A 13,027-nucleotide genomic window follows, 5' to 3' on the forward strand; every position below is an offset into this window, starting at 1 on the left:
CCTTATCCTATTTATAACAAAAGCTTAGTTAACATCTATAAATTGTAGATATAGTAAAGCAATAAAATTGTCTTATGAAAAGAAAAAAAAAGTGTTTTTATTAATATTTATCATCTTCATCATCAGGCAGCGTTACAGCTCGGGGTGAGCTTTAGCTTCATTCACAATTTTCTTCCAGGCGTCACTATTTTTGGCTGTTTCCTTTCAGTTGTCTGCGTACAGGCTCTGGCACTCTAAGTGTAACCAATTAAAAAGAACATAAATTTAGTTTTTGGAAAACTACTTTTATCCAATTCACAGTAAAAAATGTGTGAAAAATAATCGATATGACCACTTTTTGCCTTGACTATGGGCTTGAGACGGTCCAGAAACGAATCGCAAGCCATCCGAAAGTGGACAATGGCTTTTTTCAGCGCCTCGAGACTGGTGAATCTTTCAGTTCGGATCTTGCGCTCCAAAATGGCCCAAAGAGAATAATGCATCGGATTCGCGTCTGGTGAATTTGAGAGCCATTGTGTGGACGTTATGAAGTTCGGAACGTTGTTTTTTAGCCATTCTTGGTTAACTCGAGCTTTGTGAGACGGTGCTGAGTCCTGTTGAAACGTCCATGGTCAAACCATTTACCTGTGGCGGGTGCTGCCTTCTGGTGGCCAATCGATGACTCAAATTCTCGTATGAAGGGGCGGTCAAATGAGTTTACGAATTGCTCAGGTTGAAACATTTTCTCGTCAGAAAACATGACGAAGCAACTCCTTCGCTCTCTCAAGTCAGACTTGTTGCTGCTTTGGTGTGAGATCATGCGCCTTTTGGATCTTGTAAGGCTTTGAGATAATTTTTCAGTACACGGCGGATGCTACGGTCACATATTTTCTTCTTCAATTCTTTCGCCTTGTGATTGGCACTTCGTCGGGGATTTAGCTCAAGTCGCTTCTTCACTTGTTGAACCATTTCACGTGACGTGCAGTCTTTTGATGACCACCTCCATGACGTTTCGCGAGCTACCAGTATCGTTGTCACGAGTAATGGTGCGATAAACAAAAACTTTGTTTACTTTAAGGTGCTCGAGCTCACTAACAATCGCTGGTTGTGATTTTACAGCCCAATATAATGCACTCACACTATTAGGTACGTTTGAAACTCATTACTGATTTTCTTTTTTCGCTTTTACTCTGGGCAAAATGCTTCCGCGCACTTGTAAACAATACTCTGCGCTGTCATTTAGCGGTCTGAAGTTGGTTACACTTCGAGTGCCGGGCCCTGTAGTTTTATTGTACTTACCTAACCTTAAAATCACAGCTGTTAAAATTCCATGGTATTCCATTCATTAATTCGTGAGTTATTGTGCTAAGAGTGACGGTACTTTTGTTATTTTCAAAACAATGGATCAAAAAGAAGGGCGTGTTTTATTTTACACAGCTTCTTGATGGTAAAAAATACCGTTCAAGCGAAGCAATGGCTTGAAAAGTTTTATGGGAACTCCGCTCCGTCAGAAACAACAATAAAACGATGGTTTGCTGAATTCAAACGTGGGCGTAGAAACACCGATGATGCACATCGCAGTGGCGGTCCAAATGAGGCGGTAGCACCAGAAATCGTCAAAAAATCCACAAAATCGTTTTGAATGATCGAAAAGTGAAGTTGCGTGAATTAGCTCACATCGTAAAGACATCTAAGAAGTAGAGTTGACTTTACTAATACAAGGTGAAGTCCAAAATAAACAAGACTGAGCTAAAATAGAAACGGCAGGCGTTTTGTTATGATAACTTCGGGTTTATTTATTCAAAGTAGTCCCCTCTGCCCTCAGCACACTGTTTTGCGCGATCTAAAAGCTTTTCGAAAGAATGTTTCAGGTCATTGATCGGAATGTCCTTCAGGATATCCGCACAAGCCTTTTAGACGGCCTCTACGGACGCAAAACTTTTTCCTTTCATGACCAAATACAATTCTCCGAATAGGTACAAGTCAGAGGGAGCCATATGAAGCGAATACGGTGAGTGATAGATGGTTAAAATCCGATTTCTAGTCAAAAAATCAGTCACAAGAATGGATCTACGAGATGGTGGATTATCATGCAATAAGCGCCAGCTTCCTCCTTCGCGGTATTAAGGGCGAATTCGACGAATGCGATACAAGCAACGCTTCAAAATGCCAAGATAGAAAATCGCATTGACAGTTTAGCCTGTTGGCACGAACTCTTTGTGGACAATTCCCTTGGAATCGTAAAAACAAATGAGCATCGACTTGATTTTTGACTTTGCCAAACGCGATTTTTTGTGTGGTGGCTCGTCTGGGGCCTTCTTTTTGGTACTTCGGGGCTTAGTTTCAGGTTCATGTTGGAAACACCACGTTTCATCACTAGCTACAATATTGTAAAGGAAGTTCTCGACTTTTCTCGCCTCTTTAATGAGGTTTTTCGATGATGAATTCTGAGCAATTTTTGGTCCTCAGTTAACTTGTGCGGAATGAAATGTGCACAGACCTTTTGTAAGCCCAAATAATCAGTTAAAATGCGATAAATCGATGTTTTGGAGGTACTCAACTCCGATTCCATGAATTTCAACGACGATTTCGATTAATTTTTGATAAATTTACGAAGAATTTCGATGGGGTTTTCGGTGATTACTGATTTTGGGCATTGCCGTTTACGACCTCACAACCATCGCTGAAACGTGTAAATGTTTTACCGATTTTAAACGAAAATTTGATATTAGCTCTTTGTTCGAAACTCATTTTTGTGCTGATGACACAAACATATTGACACCTTAGACGCAATAACCTCGCTTCCACTGAACCGAATGTCACCAAGCTTTCCCTGGAAGTCAGCTAGGGATGTAACTTCCAACGCACTAACTCATTAAAAAGATGGCGTCATCAAAAACATTTTTATGTATTGTTTATTTTGGACTTCACCCTGTATATTGAAATTCGAATTGCTCCCACATCCACCGCAATCGCCAGATTTGGCTCCCAACGACCACTGGCTTACTTCGAAGACCAAAAACAATGATCGCCGGTAAGAAATTTTGCTCGAATGCAGAGGTTTTGTGGCAAAAGATAAATCGTCCTACAAAAGTGGTATTGATATGTTAGAGCGGCGCTGGTGAATAAAGCCAATTTTGAACAAAACGAAAAACGTGTTTTCTTTTTTAGGTCGGGGACTTTGCCTTCATGTTGACTTTCAATTGTTGATAGCTTCATTTAAATGATGACAAGGTTTGATCTCCAGCTAGGGTGAAAAACGAAATAGAGCGAGTAGCTTTGGCTGTCACGTCATGGGGGACTCGGCAATATAATTCTTTCCGCTCATTTCAACGAAGCAACATGAGCGGAGACTGAGTTGATTTTTTTTTATAGTATATCACCAACTCAATTAGCCGGTTACGTCACCCAATCAGCTGATTATAGTAAAATCGCTGAGAGCTGTTTAACGGTCTGATGTGGGTCACACCTTCTGAATTCTTTCAACCGCGAATTAGGTCAGGTTAGGTTGCTGTACGAACCAAAGTAACACTCTACAAGGCTCTCATCATGTCCGTCCTATCGTATGACGCAGAAGCGTGGACGATGACAATATCCAATGAAACGTCCTTTAGGGTGTTTGAGAGAAAGATTCTGCGGAAGAATTTTGGATCTTTGTACGTTGGCGACGGCGAATATAGCAGGCAATGGAACGATGAGCTGTATGAGCTTTACGACGGCATAAACATAGCGCAGCGAATAAAGATCCAGCGGCTACGTTGGCTGGATCATGTCATCCGAATGGATACAAACGCTCCGGCAGTATTCGATGCGGTACCAGCTGGTGGTACCAGAGGAAAAAACACGGAGTGTAAATAGTAATCTATCTATCTATTTAAATGCCTCATCGGGCTTAAGGGCCAATAACAGGTGTTATAGGTGAATGGATTGCGCTATCGAGAGATGATTAACGATTTTTTATGACCGGAATTGGATGGCATTGATCTGGACATCGTTTATTTTCAACAAGACGGCGCTACGTGCCACACAAGCAATGAAACCATTGTTCTTTTACGGGAAAAGTTTCCGGACCGTCTTATCTCTCGAAGAGGTGAGCACAATTGGCCACCGAGCAGACCTTGTGACTTTTTTCTTTGGGACCACGTGATAGAGAAGGTTAACGCCAACAGCCCAGGGTCGATTCAAGACCTCAAAGATAGAATTCGTGAGGCTATCGAGGACATAGGGCAGGCACTTTGCAATTCGGTAATGGAAAATTTCAGGAAAAGGATATTGTCCTGTAAGCGTGGTCGTGTTGGTCATTTGCCTGATGTTATTTTCCACTATTAACGGCATAACCTCCTCTTTATAATGAAATAAACATCCGATCATTTATACTAAAAAAATAGCATTTTTCTTTGAATATCAAATAACGCCTCTTATTAAAAACCCTTTACTTACCCCTTTGAAAAGCACCGCTTCCACAGTATTTCAATGAGAATGACTTCGCTGATAAAAACACAAATGACTTTTATAATTTATTTATTTCTTTATTAAATATTTATGCAACACCTGATAAGAGTGTTTGTATTATTCTTCTTTTCCTTCTATACGCAAGGTGTGTGTGTGTGTGTAAGTGCTGTGTAGGCGTATGCGCGTTTCGCAATTTAACGCCGCAGACTGGTACGCACACTCACACACGAACAAACAAACACGACTACTGCGATTGCTATGGTTTATCGTTTTTTTTTTGTTTTTGTTTTTGTTTTATACATATGTATGTATATAATATTAAGTCCAACTTGTATTCTTTGTTTTGTTTTTGTATTTAGTTTCACTTATAATTTACGACGATATTTTCACTAACTTAATTTACCAATAGATATTAAACTTGCTTATTTGTTTCAATGTTGGTCTTTCGGTTTTTTGTTTTCGAGATTTTTGTTTTATAAAATATTTGGGAGATTTTTTAAAATTTTACATACATACAATATAGTATATTATTGTTGTTGAATTGTTTTTAATTTTTAGTAGAACGGTTTTGCGTATTTCTTTGCTTTTATTCCTTCAGATATATTTAATTTAGTTTAATATATATTTAAAAAAATGTTTACATTCTTTATACCGCTCGATTTTTTACTCGCACATACACATTCATCAATAATTATTGACTTAAAATCTACAAATACAATTACAATTACATTTAATGCGTAGTTAAGTTGAATTAAGTTACTTAATTATCGTTTACGTTCGATATTTCTTTGTTTGCTTATTGCAATTATTTTATATGTACCTCAGTTGTAAGTTCAGTGTCCCTATTAACTAGATTTGTTGCTGTCGCCACGCGTTCTGCTCCTTTCTCGATGATTACTAACTTACAAACTCACATACATACACGCACTTAGATGCATAACTTGTAGTGTCACATTGATGATTGGTTCAAGTTACACCCCCATACGTATGTATGTATGTGCACGCCTGCATTCCTCTCTTCGTTTTTTTTCACACTGAATGGGGCGCACTTTCGAGGTTATGTCAGCGGTGGGAGCTTGGAAATCAAACAAAACCAAAAAAGGAAGAACATTTAATTTCAAAGCTTTCTTCCAATGAACCCAGATAGCAAATAAAAAAAAATACTTCAAATCTAATAAAAATTGCAAACAAAATGCTTCGGGATATTCAGCGGCCGAATGACTGAACAAATGACACGAAATTCGAAATGTTATTTTGAGATGGCGGCACTCACAACGAGTGCGCTTGGAGAAATAAGAATGTACCACAGCTAAACAACGGTTATGTTATACGTTTTTCACTCGATTTGAAGCTGGAAGTTATTCGAAAACGATTGCTGTAATTCGAGACGTGAACTACGCTATTTGAACGACCCGGTTTTGCAATTATGTCCGCTCGACGAGTTTTTTTATTGTACCAGTGGTGTTTTTATGTTGTCATAACAACAAAAACATCAACATTTCTAAACGTCAGTTAACAATCTTAAAACGTTTTGTGAATACCAATTCTCCTGTTGGGATCGTCAAAACACAAAGGTGAGGGTTTGAGAGTTTGTAGTTGATCTTATTTTTAGATTAAGCGAGAATTTTGATCTTTGTGCGGTTGGTTAATAATTTTTCCTTTATTCGATAACGGAAATTTTTGAAAATTTCTCTGAATACAATTTTTGAATTTTTCGCTGATTACAAAGGAGTATTGGAAAAAATTTCTAAAATAGAAAAACAAAACAAATATTAAAAAATAATAATGAAAGTATAGAAATAAAAAAATTAATAAAATAAAATTTAAAAGATAAAATTACACTAAAAAAATTAATAGTGAAAAAATAGTACTAACATTAAAAACAAAAAATGAATAGTAAATAAACAAAAGAATGCGAACAAACACAAAAAAAATATAAAAAATAAATAAGTTTAAAAAAATTAGGGATGCAAACAAAAAACACACAAAATAAAATAAATAAATAAAGCATACAAACAAATACAAAAAAATTTGATAAATAAAGGTAACAAAAAAAGTTAATAGTAATGAAAAAAATATATAAAGGATACAATAAAAACATTAAAAACAAATAAATAATGAAATAAATATGATAATAATAATAAAAATAGTAATAAAAATAAAAACAAAAAAGAAAAAAAGTATGCAAGCAAATACAAAAAAAAAAAATAAAATAAATGAAGTTAAAAAAACAAAAGAACAAAAAAATAAAATAAATAAAGGTAACAAAAAAAAAACAATAATAATAAAAATAAAAAAAGAATAAAAAAAATATGTATACATAAATAAAGAATACAAACAATGAAAAAATAAATTACAAGCGAAGCACATTGAACAGTTGGTGCAAGTAGTAGCAGAGCAGCTGATTTGATTTTTTATCTATTTATTTGCCGAATTCGCCTTTAGATTGCCGAATTTTGTTTAAACTACTCTTAACTGTCAATCCTTGTTTATAGATTTTGACATTATAGCAACCAAAAGCAAAAACAAAATATAATACCCTTGTACTTTATGCTCTACGACTTCAAATCGTCTTATATTAAAATTTAACGCAATTTGACAATGAAACATATTTGATAAAATTTTTATTAATTTACTCATTAAACAGCATAAAAATGCAAATTAAAACCTATTTTTTAAAAAAAAAAGCAAGATTAAGATTTACGAAAGCCCAAATGAAAATTAAAGAGCTTTCACGAAATCACAAAAGCTAAAATTTTAATTAAAATAAGTTTGAAGCAAGCACAACATCATTTCACAAGATTTGAAAATTCCTACTTTCAAGAAAAAGAATAGAACTTTATCAGTTTTGTCGATATAAGAACAGAATAAATAAAATTTAAAACTTTTAAGAATATTTTCCCACTTTGCTTTTGTGCTACATCGTAATTTGAGGCAGACATTTGTTCACTGTCTTATTGGGAGGCTGAATAAATGAAAACGATTACTTAATACTATATAATAAAATAATCAACTTGTCAGTTGTGATAATAAAACTCAATAAATCTATTTCTTGTTTTGTTTTTACATGTGTTTTAGAGTGTTTGCCTCCTATTTTTCCCATGCAATTCGTGAGGAGTTATCCATCAGGCCTAAGTGCATATCATCGATTCAATCATTCCATTGAAACCGCAATTTCTATACTAAGTCTTCAGTGTATTTATGTTTTTTTTTTAACAAATATTTGAACTTACACTTTGAAAGCTGCTCTGTATGGCAAATCCGTTTCTATGTGAAGTGTTTCTATGGCAGAAATATACTCAGAGAATTGCAGTTAGCTAGCCGCCGAGTTGAGACCAAATAATTTTTAATATTTCCTAAAAATTTCACAACTGAACGCTATCTTGGAATTTTTTATTTTCTTGATAATCATTTTCACTAATGAACTTTTAAAAGAAAAATATGAACAACAGTGCAGAGCTTTCGCTACCAAAAAGATGTTTCAGAGTGGTGCATTGAACTGCCAGCATTTGAACTTTTGATTTTTTGCTTTTTACTCTGACAGCTAAATTAACACCCGAAATGTGTCAGGAATTTGGGTCGCTTTTCGTTTGAAGCAGCTTGGGAGGTATTGAAAACCTCAAAAGGTAACAAAACGGTGACGTCAATTGGCCGCCTAGAAGCTGCGATCTTCTGCCTTCATTCGACTATTTTTTGTAGGGCGCAGTTACGGATATACGTTACGCCAATCATTCAGAGTTGATTTATGAGTTCAACATGAAATCGAAGTTGCCATTGGTTACATAAGTCCCCAAGAAGCTCCCGAAAATTTACTGAAAAATTCGGTTGTCTGAACTAGCTAAGAAAGTAATTTTAATGAAGTTGGGTGCCATGTTTAATAGCAAAGTTTACACATTTCATTTAAAAAAAAGAAATCATTGAAAAATATGCATGCGTATTTTATTTATAGCTGAATTTGAGTTAACCCTTTTGAATCATTCAACGGTGTAATCCGCGAAAAAAATCTCTCCCTTATCACCAAGAGCGGAATAGTCCGCGCGCACAAAGAACTCTCTCTTTAGGTACACCAATGAATAGCCTATAGGAATTCGAATTACTTGCAATTTTTAGAAATGAAAGTAAAAAAATGTTTTTCAAGTATGAATTCGTATTTTCTGCAATTTAAAATCGGAAATGTAGTCCCCTTAACACTCACCAAGCGGTGTGCGCCTCATTCTTTGTTATACGCGCATATTTAGTCACAAAATTATAACGGCTAATTTTTAGAGGTATAGAACTTTTGTCAAATAAAACACAAAAAATGTCAATGAAATGGCCAATATTTTGATTTTATTAGATGGTAAAGCTTTATAGCATTTTAGTGATTATAAATGGTTTCGGATGTATGTAGGGCTAGGCTACTGGGACTGCGTAATATGAAGAACGTCTGGCCGGTCCGCGGTCAATATATAAAAATATCAAATGCTGGCTTCCTAGTTGTCAAATGATGAGTTGAAGCACAGTCAAAAAGTATTTGCAGTTCAAGAGATTTTAATTACATGCCTTAAGCAGCTAGTAGGTAGGTCTACCCTATGATCAGAAAGTACCGGGAATGTTAAATTTAAACGAACCGCGCACGTGGGAACCGGTCAATATTTTTTTCTTATGTTGGTAGGACTGTAAGACACACACCTATCTCTTTTTAGCGCCATCGGTCATTAGTATCTGCTGGCCGGCCGGAAATGTGGGCAAACAATTCTTGGATTTTGCATGATGATAACGCGCCATCGCAGCATCGAGCCCAAATTGTGCTGAATTATTTGACCAAACACCAAGTAAATACCATCGTGCAAGCACCGTATTCATCTGTATTGCCTCGTGTGACTTCTTAAGTTGAAGTTACCACTTCGTGGTAGAAGAGTTCAGTCAATAGAGGAGATCAAAGAGAATGCGACGAAGGAGCTGAAGGCCATCCCTTCGTCGGCCTATCAGGGCTGCATGAAGGACTGGGTTAAACGTTGGCACATGTATGTGTTTGTTGCTTCAGACGGATCATATTTTGAAGGAGATAAAATAAATTTACTTAAAATTTAACTCTTTTTTGTTTTATTTAAACATTCCCGATACCTTTGGTTCATCGGGTATTTCGTGTGTTGACCCGGTCACCAAAAGTTCGCTCTAATAAAGAGATGGTTGCACCTGATTTATGGTATGTTGCAGCGTCTTGCTGAGACTATTCACCACTCAAACGATTTTTATTGACCTAAGCAACCAAAAAGTCACGAATTATTTGCCTCTAGCGGCAACCATTGAACGACAGCCAGTGTTATGATACAGAAAAGAAGGTGGGCTTGCTCGAGTAGCAAACTCAATCGCTGTGTGTTAAGTGAAACTACCTGCTTTTTGTGTATCATAGCCAGTAGGTGCGGCTCCTTCCACGGTGAAGAGAATTTAGAAGGTTTGGCCAACATCAGACATCTGACGTAACAGGGAATACCTGGTTTGACAGCGATTTGTTTACGACAAAACTGAGATTTTGTTAGTGATATAAGAAATAGAAAATAAGATTACGTGTGACATGAGCGAGCACAATTCTGCTGCCGAAACCCCACATAACGTCACAGCCAAACATATTTGATAAAATTTTTAAAATTTTTATTTTACCCATTCAACATCATAAAAGCGCAAATGAAACAAATTTTTGAAAAAAAAACAAGATAAGCTTTACGCAAGCCCAAATGCAGATTAAATGGTAAGAATACCTGTCAAATGAGCAGGCACAAATCGGCTGCCGAAACCCCATATAACGTGGCAGCTGAGGTTACACACACAATTTTACTTCGGATGACCAAACCTTGTAATCTTTCATGCTTGGGCCGCTTTTCGAGCTTTGAAAAATGAGTGAACCAGCTTTTTAGAATATGGACCACAGTGCAAACAACACCAAACAATGATATTTTCATGGTTCAGCGATAGCTGATGAGTCACTTGTCACACCAAAAAAAAAAAAAATTATTTCTTAAAAATTTGTAATAATTTTCCTTATACACATAATTATTGAGCCAGAAGTAAGTCTCATCATTTAACATAATTCGCGCGCAATTGATAAGTTTTTTACTGCGCACTTAGTTGCTCGTAACTGGTCAAAGTGGATTGAACAGAAATTTAGAAATTTGAAAAACATATATCCCTATTGAAAGTTCTATACGTCTGAAAACATCCGTTATAACTAAATACTGTGTCCAACGGTCGTCAATACTGGCGCTGTCTTGTATCTCTTTTATATACAAAGTTTATTATCTTTTTTTGTAATTTTTGTTTGAGTTTGGTGAAGTTTTTAATACACATACAAACACTGATTATTATTATTATAAATTGTAGAAAGGAAAAGAACTCACATCTAGATTTTGCATGTTGTTGCTATCTTACAATTTTCACTAACAATTTCACTTAATAGTTTTTATGTACAAAAAATGACGAAATTAAACGGTTTGCTTTCGTCGTTGGCTTTGAATTCTCATTATTGACTTTTTGCTCTAAGTTCTTTTACATATTTTTTTTTTTACTTTTTTTGTTGTTTTCGCATTAATACATTGCAAATCTTTGAACATTTTTTTAACAAAGTTGGCAACGGGTTTACTCAGCATTTTTCATGCAAATTGCACTGCACAACATTTTTGCAACTGCATTTGTGTACTTGGTTTTTATGGGGTATCCAATTATTTTTGCTTTCAATTTTGTAAATCTCAATTTCACTTGCTCTACTAATAATTTGTTTTAATTTAAGTATTTTTTTTTTTTATAAATATTATTTGTTTTGCGAAAGCCACATACATTCTAAACATAATTGCGTAGTTTACAACCAATTCGTTTGCCACCGACCACTTGGGATTCGCTTCCTCATTTTGTGGCCATTGTATTTTTAAAGTACATAATTACATACATACATAGTTTTTAAATTTTAAATTTGTAATAATTTGTATTTTAAATAAAATTTTGCTAATATTTTGTCTTAAAGCGATTTTAAGACATTCATTGATTTAGAGAATTCAGTTGCACGAGTTCGTTTGTCGTTTGTTTGTAGTAGCCTAAACGGTTAAAATTGCGAATTGCTAAAAGTCATATGCGCTGAGCTTTCACAAAAGCTTTAAAGCGCTTTCATCAAACAATAAAAAAAAATCGTCGACGTTATTTTGATGATGCGTTTGATATAGCAGCACATTAATTGAGATTGCTTCCAAAACACGTCTTGAGATGGGGAAGGCGCAACTAAATGTACTAAAATCCACGACATTTACCGAGCACAAAAAAAAAGAAGCCAAAACGAATTAGCGCCAATTCGATTCCTATTCGAATCAATTGTGGTTTTTAGCTGATGCACGCCGTTCGCGCATTAGTTGCACCTTCTCTGTTATAGACGTTCTTTGGGTTGCTTCAAAGCTAAACGCTTTCAGTACTGTTTGCTAAGAGGCGGAGCTTTGCATTATAAATAAATTTTATTCTTCAGTATTGTATGTTTTTCAGCTATTTCAAGTTTAGTTTTTATTGCTTAATATTTTTGTTTTTCTTTTATAAAATTTGTGCCATTTTACAATTTACATATCGCTTTTAATTCAGTTTAATATGTATTGCTTTTTTGAATTATTTCATTAGTGCATATCTCTTGAGCTATTAAATTAGAAAAGAAAAAATACCAAAAAAAAAAAAAACAATCAAGAAAGTAAATAAGTTTACACTTGCATACACCAGGAAACAACTTAACAAATTAAATATTATAAATTATCTAAAATATAAAACAAAACAATTCAACTTATAAGATCGTTCTAAAATACCTTGTAAATTTATATTAAAATATGTGGTTTGTGGACCATCAACACCCGTGCCGGTGTACAACTTCTTGAAGTGGGCAATAAAAGCGTGTAAAATTTCTCTAACGGTCACTATTTTTATTTGAAAAATTGTTTATATAGTGCCAGTGGAAATAGATTTTTGAATTTACTTTACAAATTCTCAGAACTGCCAACTCCCTAATTTGAACAAATGTCATAAATATTTACAGATAAATATAATTTAAATATATATATTTATATTTTTTTATAGTGCTAAATACATTCATACATCTATAAAATAAAGAAAAGTGAAAATTTTCAACATAAAAGGTTTTGTAGCAAAAATATGCCAAGTTCAATCACAATGGCAGAAGTGACGGGGGAAGGTTCGTCAAGTTTAGAGAAAAAGAAATGCATTATTTTTGCGCAAATGATTCAACAAACTTTTCGATTTTGCACACGAACTTAGCATATTAACATATTAATTTTCTATCGATTTATGGTTATAACCTTTGAAAAGCATCCTCAAACAGGACGAAAAAACTACAGACCCGGTAGTATTGACACCGACCACGCACAGTATTGACACCATTAACGCGATTCACAATTTCAGCGGCCTGACTTGCATTTTCGCCTTTGTCAAAGAAAAACTATTAAGTATATTGAATTTTCTCTTTGTTGACATCCATTGCTAACACCCTGTCACTCACAATTCAATGGAACTTACAAAAACAGCAAACGAATTTTTTTAGCGTGGTGGTCAAGGTGACATCCACGAGCATAAACTT

At 34.9% G+C, this 13,027-nt stretch overlaps 1 protein-coding gene across 1 annotated transcript in view; it reads left to right on the forward strand.

Moving 5' to 3' along the window:
• LOC129236282 (endoplasmic reticulum mannosyl-oligosaccharide 1,2-alpha-mannosidase) overlaps positions 1 to 13,027 on the forward strand; it is a 42,011-nt gene that overhangs the window by 24,778 nt on the left and 4,206 nt on the right. The gene's annotated exons all lie outside the window — the stretch shown is intronic.

The sequence above is a fragment of the Anastrepha obliqua genome, chromosome 1, assembly GCF_027943255.1.
Source record: "Anastrepha obliqua isolate idAnaObli1 chromosome 1, idAnaObli1_1.0, whole genome shotgun sequence".
Lineage (NCBI taxonomy): Eukaryota > Metazoa > Arthropoda > Insecta > Diptera > Tephritidae > Anastrepha > Anastrepha obliqua.